Raw genomic sequence first — 11,829 nt, 5'->3', positions numbered from 1 at the left:
TGTAACAGATGTACCACATTAATGCAAGATGTTAATAATAGTGGAAAATGGGGCTGGGGATGTATATGGGAACTTTATGTACTTTCCACTTATTTTTCTATAAATCTAAAACTGCACCAAAAATTGCCTATTAATTAAAAATATGTATCTAGGCCAGGCACAGTGGCTTACACCTGTAATCCCAGCACTTTGGGAGGCTGAGGTGGGTGGATTATCCGACGTCAGGAGATCGAGACTAGCCTGACCAACATGGTGAAACCCTGTTTCTACTAAAAATACCAAAATATTAGCCAGGTGTGGTGGCAGGCACCTGTAATCCCAGCTACTCAGGAGGCTGAGACAGGAGAATCGCTTGTACCCAGGAGATGGAAGTTGCAGTGAGCCGAGATCGGACCACTGCACTCCAGCCTGGGAAACCAGAGTGAAACTCCATCACAAAAAAAAAAAAAAAAAAAAAAGAGAGACAGAGAGGCGGCGCAGCGCGGGCTGGGTGTAGGTGTCCGCCTGCCTCTGGAAGTTCCACCCCGAGATCTGCCGGCAGAAGGTGACGCTTTACATGACCTCGCAGTAAACTTGTGGGGATGTCCGTGGGAACTTGAAGAAATCCGCAAATGTGGAATGAAAAACTTCCGTAACATCCAGGTTGATGAAGCTAATTTATTGACTTGGCAAGGGCTTATTGTTCCTTACAACCCTCCGTATGATAAGGGGGCCTTCAGAATCGAAATCAACATTCCAGCAGAGTACCCATTCAAACCACCGAAGATCACATTTAAAACAAAGATCTATCACCCGAACATCGATGAAAAGGGGCAGGTCTGTCTCCCAGTAATTAGTGCTGAAAACTGGAAGCCAGCAACCAAAACCGACCAAGTAATCCAGTCCCTCATAGCACTGGTGAATGACTCCCGGCCCGAGCACCCACTTCGGGCTGACCTAGCTGAAGAATACTCTAAGGACTGTAAAAAAATTCTGTAAGAATGCTGAAGAGTTTACAAAGAAATATGGGGAAATGCGACCTGTGGACTAAAATCTGCCAAGATTGGTTCCAGCTGGTGTGAGCAGAGACCCTGTGCAGTGCATACAGACGACACCCGGCAAAGCAGGACTCTGGAAATTGACATGTGCCACCGCCTGGCATTCGCTTGTGGCAGTTTCTAACTTTCTACAGTTTTCTTAATCAAAAGTGGTCTAGGTAATCTGTAAAGAAAGGATTAAAAATTTAAGATGTTCTAGTTCTGCTCTCTTTGTTTTAAAAATCACTGCTTCAATCTACTTCAAAACAATGGTTTTTCTTTTCTTGTCCAATTTTACCCAAAATCTTCAAGTTACATTTAGCCCATAAGGTTTATAAAAAAAAGTTTAAAAAAAGTTGTGGTACCCTTTCTTCCCTACCCTTGCCACTTTGGCAGTTTATTTTTCACTTACTTACTTTCCCAGACCCGGGCTCCGCCTCCTCCACAAAGAAGAAGAGACAGCCCTGGTGGTCCTGGTGGCTTTTTCTCACACGTGTGGGACTGTGGCCCAGTGTGGGAGCTGGTTTAGATTCTGATTCCAGTTTCTACAATCCTTTTCAAAAATTTAAAAACAAGCAAACAGCTACACCCCTCTTCAGTCCTCCTCTCCGGTTCTTGTGTGAAACTCCAGCTGATGTTACCATAGCAACATCAGTTAATTGGGCAAGCCCTGAGGTCAGTGCGTGTACCTGACCTCTGGCCTGGCCTGCACAGAGAAACCCTATAACCACAGGTCTGTGGTGGCCCTGAAAGGGGGGCCTGTTAGTCAGGAGGATGCTGTGCACACTGTGTGTGATGAATCTCGCCAGAAGGGCTCCTGCGGTCCCAGGTTGGCACTCCTCTCTGCAGTCATTTTAGAAGATCTGCTGGTCCTTGCAGGCAAAGCTACAGTCAGAATGTCCATTTGAAATTCCCAGCTTATCTGTCACCGAGCTCCATCTGAATGTGCCGTGGAGCTTGCTCTCCACTCTGTGCAGCGGCCCCGCCACAGCCTTCCCTTGGCACACTTTTTTGACCCTTTGCAAAATTGGAATTGGTGGGACTCAGCTAATTAAAGCACCAGTCCGGGGTTGCCAGAGCCCCTTCTGGCCCCTTCCTCCACAGCAGCCAGCCCAGCCCAGGAACAAGGTGGACTTCCCTCTCCCTTTGGACTCACAGCCTTTGCAGAGTCAAGCTCCACTTGAAGCTCACTCAGTAATATCCTTTCAATGTGTTTTATATTGTTTTGACTGCTTTTCTTTGTAGAAATAAGAATGACCTTAGAATTTATCATCAGATAAACTTGTAAAGATTTGAATATTAATGTCTTTTCAAGGCAGATGGGACTGTCCCCAAACTAGTAGAGAATCTGTGTTGTTTTGACACCCCAAGGAAGCCGACGAGATCCAAATGCCGTGTCTCACTAACCCCACTTCTGCCACTGGTGGCTTCCCTTTGTGGCTTTTGGGGGGGACTAGGTCCTGTGAATAAGATGACTTAATCTTTGCTTTTTGTTTTAATTTTAATTTTATAATTTGAGATCTTTCCAGGGCCTACAGACTTGTAAGACAGCTTGGTGTGGCCTGTGCAGAAGTGGGGAGTGATGGGCAGGTTAGGCGGCCTAACGTTGTTCAGTTGTCCAGGCGCGTGGCCCCTGCGGTGTGTACATGATCTCAGCTTCTTTTGTCCTAGGTACGCCAAGGGCAGGTTTCTGGAGACTCCGGTGTGCCCAGAATGGCAAGGGCACTGGACTGGTTTTTCCACATCTGTCTCTTCATTAGCAGAAAAGTGATGATGGATTTTATTTCACTCACACTCCAATTTGTACTAAAAATGCCAAATTCTGTCAGAAACTATCCAAACAAGCCACCATTTGTTCTTGTTGCTTCTCTAGATCCAGAAATGTTGCCATTCTTGGAAACTGTCCCATTGCTTCATACTTCTGCCAATGTAGCTCTGCCTGCCTGTCAGCCCCTCACGTCACTTTGCTCACTACGGGTGGATACCTGCGTGCCGGCAGCCCCTCAGGGACTCTTCAACCCTGGCACTGGCACCCCAGGGTAGGCCCCATTAGCAGAGGCCTGGCTTTTGAGCCAGTGGGTGTCTCTTCCTCGGGCCTGGGCAGCTTCCTCCTGCCAGCTGTGCCCTCAGGGTAGGCTCTGAGCAAGCTGGTGAACAGCCCTGGCTGCTCCAAAACCAAAAAGCTGGGTCCTCTGGAGGGGCCAGCTGTGGAGCAGCCACCCACCACTGTCCCGAGCTCACTCAGGAATTCACACCTGCCTGGTTCCTTGAAGTGTGCGGAGTCCTTCCCTCTGCTCCCCACTCCAGCAGAGAATAGGCTTTCTAAGATGCTGTGGTCCCGTTCTGCTGCCCTTAATAAAAATGCTCTCAGACACTGGAAAAAAAAAAATCTATATCTATAGGTATAGATACCTGCACAAGAATAGGGATGTATGGCAAAGAAAGAACAGTATTTGCAAGGTGCTCAATGTATCATATGTTGCACAACTTGCCTCCATCATACTCTTAGAACACAAAGAGTATGGCAGTTCTTAAAATTGGTTTTATTGGACCTCTCAGTTAGCTTCTCTTCAACTTGTTCCTAGTGAACCACACTGCTTCAACAGAGTTGTCAACAGTAGAGACCACATCCAATAGCAAAGCTAACAGGAGTTTCCCTTTCAGTAAGCAAAAGAGTTGCATTATTGACATGCATCCTATGGTCTGAGGGAAGTGGCTTCCAGTATTTCTGAACTTAAACTAGGCAAAGTGTCCGCAATAGGAAAACCTAGGTCATTTTGCCCTCAGAAGGACTGACATGGGAAAATATTCCCATTTGCACTGTGAGTGACAACAAACAAACAAACAAAGTGTTCTCATAGTTTTTAGATTAGGTGTACATACTCTTTAACTGAACTTTATTTTCTGAAAGCAAGTTCTAGCAGCAGAGATGGTACAAGGTACACTGCAAGGGCAGTCATAAAAATCCATATTGGCCTGGAGCCCAAAGCAGGAGTCATCAGGGACAGAATCATTGCCACAGGTCCTTAGTTCCCTCTGTGCTCCATGGAGTGTGGAGAAAACTGTCTTCCAGGTCAGCTAGTTGGGGGGTGGGAGGGGGAAAAACATGCACACCTGGAAATGAGGGCGTCTTTGTGGCCTGAGCTCATTTTACCTCTTTTCTTTTTAAAGTCCAGATGAGGCCGGGCGCGGTGGCTCACGCCTGTAATCCTAGCACTTTGGGAGGCCGAGGTGGATGGATCACCTGAGGTCAGGAGTTCAAGACCAGCCTGGCAATCATGGTGAAACCCCATCTTTATATGTTTAAAAATATTTAAATCAACCAATAAATAAAGTCTAGATGAGACATGAACATTATGAATTGGAAATTAGAAACAGAGAAGTCAAAGAAGGAGGTGTTCAGTGTTAGTTGAGAAAAACTACACCCAACATGCACTCACACATAGGCCAGTAAGATCTTGCGTAGGGCGTATTTCAGGAGCCTGGAAATTAGAGAGCACAAACATGAGAAAGTGAAGGTGAAGGTCAGTGCCCCTAAAGAAAGGACTAGAACGAAATAGAACAATCCTATTATCAAAGTTCTTAGGTTTTGATTTTTCCTAGTGGGGTGGGGATAGGGTAGTGTGATTTAAAAAACAAAGTAACACAGGTGCTATCATAAATCACATGGATACTGTCAGTGCTGGAGGCAGAGGGGGTCTTTAGATCTAATGTAGGGCATGAGCTTTCAAAATGTGTTCCATGCAGCCAAGAATTTTCTGAAGTTTCTCTAGGGCCATTTTCAGTGGCTAAAGCTCACCTGTGGCCACCCTTCTTCTGCTTCAACCTGAACAGGTCTACGTTCATGTTTTTGATATTTGGAATGCACATAGTTTCTTTGTGGGCCTGAAGTTTCCACTTCTTCAAAGAAAATGTTTTTTAAAGACAACCAATTTAGCCCTAAGTTCAAAGAGACAGAACCTTCTAAAGCTACCTGTTGTCATTTCTTCCAGATCAGAAATGGCTGAATGGAGTCTTATTTTTTTCCACACTCTTGCTAATGGAAAACCTACTTTGAGTACATAGACTGTCACATGAAAAGAAAAATCTCCAGCCGATGCCTGTAATTCCAAGCACTTTGGGAGGCCGAAGTGGGCAGATCATGAGGTGAGGAGTCAAAGACCAGTCTGACCAACATGGTGAAACCCTGTCTCTACTAAAAAATACAAAAACAAAATCAGCTGGGCATGGTGGCATGCGCCTGCAGTCCCAGCTAGTCGGGAGGCTGAGGCTGGAGAATTGCTTGAATCCAGAAGGCAGAGGTTGCAGTGAGCCAAGATCACGCCACTGCACTCTAGGTTGGGCAACAGAACGAGACTTATTCTCAAAAAAACAAAACAAAACAAAACAAATCTCCGTGAGACTATCCAAATAATTATATGGTCTTTAGTATTATTCTAATATGAAGAACTACCAACTACTGCTTAAAAATTGGAAATTTTATTAAAATGGTATATTTAACCCATAAATTGTCACCTTTTCAGGAAATAGATTATTCCAGATCCTTAACTTTAATAACCTGTTTTGCCTATTTTATAAAATAAATGAGTACTAAATACTCTTAATTTAATTTAATGGAATATTGTACGAAACAAAGCCTTAAAATGCCTCAGTCCTCGCTCTGAAGTCAGTGCTCACTATATTTGTGCAGTTGTAAATACAGAAAATGTGATACATGGCTGGGTGCGGTGGCTAACGCCTGTAATCCCAGCACTTTGGAAGGCCTAGGTAGGCGGATCACGAGGTCAAGAGATCGAGACCATGGTGAAACCCCGTCTTTACTAAAAAATACAAAAATTAGCTGGGTGTGGTGGCGCTGACCTGTGGTCCCAGCTACTCGGGAGGCTGAGGCAGGAGAATTGATTGAACCCAGGAAGTGGAGGTCGCAGTGAGTAGAGATCGTGCCACTGTACTCCAGCCTGCCACCTGGGGCCTGGCAACAAAGCCAGACTCTGTCTCAAAAAAAAAAAAAAAAAGAGAGGGAGAGAAAGTTTCTCCCAGGGCATAATCCTTAAGAATAGAACTGTCGGATCCTAAGATATGTAAATCCTCAAATTTACTAAACAAACAAAGCCAACCTGGGGTATAGCTTGCTTTAGCATATTCTTTGTGGTATTGTTGGAAAAGCAGGTTCTTAATAAAGTTTATAATTTTTTCTTTTGTATTTTATAACATTTTGTATGTCCTAAGAAATCTTTGCCAGTCTTAAATATTTCCTGCTGAAAGTATTGTGGTTTTAATTTTTGGCTGAGGTCTCTGATCAAGTTAATATTGATTTTGTTATTATTATTTTTTGGTATAGTGAAGTATATTATTAGTCAAGACCCATGTTCTTCCTTACAACTGGTGTCTTCTATCCAGTTATTTCAGCATTACTCGTTTTAAAAAGAAGAAAAACAATTATCCTTTTCTCGTGAAGTTTCTTGGTCTCTGTTAAAAATCAATTTTCACATGTATGTGGATTTACCCGTAGTCACTTTATTCTGTTTGTTTGTTATTTTTATTTTTATACCAGTACCTCACCTTTTTTGTTACTGTAGCATTATAATAAATCTTGCAATCAGATAGTTAAAAATGTTCAAAATTATATTGTTTTCTTTCAAATTATTTTGGCTCTTGTTAGGTCTTCATGCTTTTATATTAAATTTTGATTTATTTGCTTGTTTGTTTATTTATTTGGGACAAAGCCTGATTGTGTCACCCAGGCTGGAGTGCAGTGGCACGATCTCGGCTCACTGCAATCTTTGCTTCCTGGGTTCATGTGATTCTCATGCCTCAGCCTTCCGAGTAGCTGGGACTACAGGCCCACACCACCACGCCTGGCTAAGTTTTTGTATTTTTGGTAAAGACGGGGTTTCGCTGGTCTTGAACTCCTGACCTCAGATGATTCGCCCCCCTCAGCCTCTCAAAGTGCTGGTATTACACAAGTGAGCCACTGTACCTAGAATTAAACAGACTTGTAAAAATTTCTACCAAAAAAAGTCTATTAGGATTTTGGTTGGGATTGAACTGTTTCCCAGGTCAGTATGGAGGAACTGATATGTTAAACATATTGAGTCTTCATATTGAGCATGATATATATCTCTATTTATTTGCAGATTCATTAATATCTCTCAGCAAAATCTTGTAGTTTTCAGTGTATAGGTCTGGCACATATTTTGATAAATTTATCTCTAAGTACTTCATGTATTTGGATGGTAGAAAATGGTATTTTTAATTTCATTTTTCAATTTGCTAGTATGTAGAAACACTATTGATTTTATTTTATTGGCCTTATTTCCTGCAGTCAGCTAAATTAACTTACTAGTGGTTCCCTAATTGATTTTTCTTATTAGTTCTCCTTAGTCCTGCCTTCTCGACCGTCAGCTGTGTCCTCTATGACATCTTTTGTTTTTGGTAACCTAACCAAACCCCACGTTTGTAGCTGAGTAGCTTTCTCAGCTGAATTTCTGCTTCCTGCCTTAAAGAAATTAATGAATTAAGTGCCTTTTTTCATTTTGTGCTGTTCCTTTCTTTCTTTGTTTAATACAAACTGATGGTGTTTTCTCCATCGGAAGTCTCCCAAAAGGCTCTCTATGTAGTCTCTTATCTCTGCATCGTGACCACAGGGCAGTGGTCTAAGAGAGTGAAAGTAAAGGGAAAAACTTTGTCTCAATATAGCTGCATTCTCTCCCCACTCTTCTGTGCTAGTATTGTCTCTATAATTATTTCTTCATAATTGTTTCTTTGTACAACTATATGTCTTTTCAAAAAGCTAAGAGAGGCAGGGTGAGGTGGCTCATGCCTGTAATCCCAGCACTTTGGGAGGCTGGGGCAGATGAATCAATAGAGGCCAGGAGTCTGAGACCAGTGAAACCCCATCTCTACTAAAAACACAAACATTAGCCAGGCGTGGTGGCAGGCACCTGTAATCCCAAGCACTCGGGAGGCTGAGGCACTCAAATCCCTTGAACCTGGGAGGAGGCTGCAGTGAGCTGAGTTTGCACCACTGCACTCCAGCTTGGGCGATGGAGCAAGATTCCATCTCAAAATTAATTAATTAACTAATTACAATAAATAATTAAAAAGCTAAGAGTGTAAATTAGTTCAACCATTGTGGAAGACAGTGTGGTGATTCCTCAAGGATCTAGAAATAGAAATACTGTTTGACCCAGCAATCTCATTACTGGGTATATACCCAAAGGATTATAAATCATTGTATTATAAAGACACATGCACATGTATGTTCACTCAGGCACTGTTTATAATAGCAAAGACTTGGAACCAACCCAAATGCCCATCAATGATAGACTGGATAAAGAGAATGTGGCACGGGCTGGGCATGGTGGCTCATGCCTATAATCCCAGCATTTGGGAGGCCCAGACGGGTAGATCACTAAGTCAAGAGATCAAGACCTTCCTGGTCAACATGGTGAAACCCTGTCTCTACTAAAAATACAAAAATTAGCTGGGCATGGTGGTGCAGCCTATAGTCCCAGCTACTCGCAAAGCTGAGGTAGGAGAATTGCTTGAACCCAGGAGGCGGAGGTTGCGGTGAGCCGAGATCACACCATTGCACTATAGCCTAGGTAACAAGAGCAAAACTCCGTCTCAAAAAAAAAAAAAAAAGAAAATGTGGCACATATACACCATGGAATACTATGCAGCTATAAAAAAGGATGAGTTCATGTCCTTTGCAGAAACATGGATGAAACTGGTAATCACCATTCTCAGCAAACTGATACAAGAATAGAAAACAATACACTGCATGTTCTCATTCATAAGTGGTGTGGAACAGTGAGACCACATGGACACAGGGAGGGGAGCATCACACACTGGGGCCTGTTGGGGGGTGGGGTACTAGGGGAGGGATAGCAGTGGGTGGAGAAATTGTGGAGGGATAACATTATGAGAAATATCTAATGTAGATGATGGGGGGATGAAGGCAATGCTATTACATGGCATGTGTATACCTATGTAACAATCTTGCACAGTCTGCACACATACCCCAGAACTTAAAGTATAATAAAAATAAATAATTTAATTACAATTAATTCACTAATATAAATAAATAAATAATTAAAGAGCTAAGAGAAGAAGGAGACATATAGTCTTTTATATTAATCCACATATCTATCATTTCTGATGTTCACTTCTGCCTGTGGATTTTAGTTACTGTCTTTATTTTATTTTTATTTTTTTTGAGACTCAGAGTCTTGCTCTGTTGCCCAGGCTGGAATGCAGTGGCATGATCTCAGCTCACTGCAACCTCCACCTCCAGGGTTCAAGCGATTCTCCTGCCTCAGCCTCCCGAGGACCTGGGATTACAGGCGCCTGCCACCATCCTCAGCCAATTTTTGTATTTTTAGTAGAGATGGGGTTTCACCATCCTGGCCAGGCTGGTCTCAAATTCCTGACCTCAAGTGATCCACCCGCCTCAGCCTCCCAAAGGGCTGGGATTGCAGGTGTGAGCCATGGTGCCCAGCTGTTACTGTCTCATTTTATTTCCTTGTTCCAATATATCTCTATTCTGTTCCCACCCCCGCTTTGTGTTATTATTGGTACATATTAGATATTTTTAAAAAATGATTACTTTTCTATTTGTTCTTGCAGTAATATTAATCTTTATGTGTCATTACCCTAGCAATATATTTTGATAATTATTGTTTCATGCAATTATCTTTTAAATCAGTTACGAGAAGAAGACACCATACTTAATTATGTCATTACCAGTGTTCTTTATTTATATAAATTTGAGTTTCTATCCAGTGTCATTTCATTTCAGCTTAAAGGACTTAATATAGTATTTCTTGTAAGCCAGGTATGTTAGCAACACGTTTGCTTAGTATTTGTTCATTTGGGAATGGTGTTCATCTGGAATGCCTTTATTTCAGCATCATTTTTGAAACACAGTCTTGCTGGTTACCTCTGGGATTAGGGTAAAGCAGGTGAGGCACTCACCTTGAGCACAAAATTTAAGGGAAACAAAAAATCTCAGTAATCAAAATAAATAAAAATGCTTTAACGCCATATTTATTTATTTATTTATTTTTATTTTTTAAATAAGATGGGATTTCACCACGTTGGTCAGGCTGGTCTTGAACTCCTGACCTCAGGTGATCTGCCCGCCTTGGCCTCCAAAGTGCTTGGATTACAGACGTGAGCCCCCACATCCGGCCTTTAACACCATATTTAAAAATCAAAATGGATGCAATAAAACCTATGATGAACAAAATATTAAAATTTGAAATAGAGACAGTATCAGTGTTACTGATTTTTCTTTCACCTCAGGCTCCCATATGGATGGCATGGCACTGTTGGATTTTCATTTTCTTTTAGAATTGTGAATATGTTATCCCATTGCCTTTTGGTCACCACTATTTCTTTTAATTAATTATTAAAAGAAAAATATTATTAATCTCAAAATTAATTACTTAATTGACCAATTAATCTATTTTAATTAATTAATTAATTAATTTTTGATACAGCATCTCACTCTGTCACCCATGTTGGAGTCTACTGGCACGATCTCAGCTCTCTGCAGTCTTCACCTCCCAGGTTCCAGCAATTCTCCTGCCTCAGCCCCCTGATTAGACAGATTATAAGCACCCACCACTACACCTTGTTAATTTTTGTATTTTTAGTAGAGATGGGGTTTCACCATGTTGGCCAGGATGGTCTTGAATTCCTGACCTCAGGTCATCTGCCCACCTCAGCCTCCCAAAGTGCTGGAATTACAGACATGAGCCTAGTCACCACTATTTCTAATTACAAGTCCATTGATAATATTAATGTGGTTCCCGTGTACATGATGAATTTTTTTTCTTGCTTCTTTTAAGATTTTCTCCTTGTCTTTGGCTTTCAACAATTTGATTATGACATCGCTAAGTGTGGATCTCTTTCTGTCTATCACACTTGGAATTATTTGACCTTCTTGGATGTATAGGTTAATGTTTTTTGTCAGGTCTGGGAAATTTTTGGCTGTTATTTCTTCCAATACAGCTGACCTTTGAACAATGCAGGGGTTAGGGGCACCAACCCCATGCACAATAAAAAATCTGCATATATTGACTTCTCAAAAACTACTGCTGACCGGAAGCCTTACCTATAATATAAACAGTCAATTAATACGTATTTTGTATTTTATGTGTATTATATACTGCATTCTTATAATAAAGAAAAATAAAAATAAAATTATAAGGAAGAGAAATATATTTGTTATTCCTCAAGTGAAAGTGGATTATCATAAAGGACTTCATCTTCATCATCTTCACATTGAGTAGGCTGAGGAGGAGGAATAGAAGGGGAAAGATTGGTCCTGCTGTCTCAGGGGTGGCTGAGCCAGAAGAGGTGAAGGCGGGAGAAGGGGCGGCAGGGGAGGCAGGCACACTTTGTGTAACTTTATGGAAATACATCATAAGTTCTGTCTGTCTGCTTTTTTACTTCTCTAAAAATGTTTATATGTGATACCAATCCTTCTTCCACCTTTGCTTAAGTTTCAGTGCCTGTATCATGAAAGGATACATGTTATAAAAGAAGTTAAAAGAAATATTGATTAATCAGAATGCTTCTGCCAGGTTGTCTCATGTCAGTTTGTTTTCTGGCTCTTCTTCCTCTTCATGTAAGCCTGGTTCGCAAGCACTTATTTCCACCAAGATGACTTCAGTTAACTTCTCTGGTGTGGTGTCTATTAACTATTGAATTTCCTTGAGATCCATGTCTTGAAACCCTTCACTCCCCACATCTTTCTTCCTTCCTTCCTTCCTTCCTTCCTTCCTTCCTTCCTTCCTTCCTT

At 41.7% G+C, this 11,829-nt stretch overlaps 1 long non-coding RNA gene and 1 pseudogene across 2 annotated transcripts in view; one reads left to right on the top strand and one right to left on the bottom strand.

Annotated features, from left to right (window-relative positions):
- Positions 1-588: 588 nt before the first annotated feature.
- LOC116534402 lies at positions 589-1,030 on the top strand (annotated as a pseudogene). Its single transcript, XR_004261699.1, has one exon. The product of XR_004261699.1 is annotated as a ubiquitin-conjugating enzyme E2 L3 pseudogene (transcript).
- Positions 1,031-1,774: 744 nt separating this feature from the next.
- Positions 1,775-11,829, bottom strand: part of LOC116534403 — a 22,332-nt gene continuing 12,277 nt past the window's right edge. The window contains exon 3 of the long non-coding RNA XR_004261700.1: positions 1,775-1,859. This is a non-coding gene — a long non-coding RNA (uncharacterized LOC116534403). The remainder of the gene's footprint in view (positions 1,860-11,829) is intronic.

The sequence above is a fragment of the Sapajus apella genome, unplaced genomic scaffold, assembly GCF_009761245.1.
Source record: "Sapajus apella isolate SASKATOON/1434 unplaced genomic scaffold, GSC_monkey_1.0 scaffold87, whole genome shotgun sequence".
Taxonomy (NCBI): Eukaryota; Metazoa; Chordata; class Mammalia; order Primates; family Cebidae; genus Sapajus; species Sapajus apella.
Note: the sequence above shows the minus strand (reverse complement) of the source record. Positions and strands in the feature narration are given on the sequence as shown.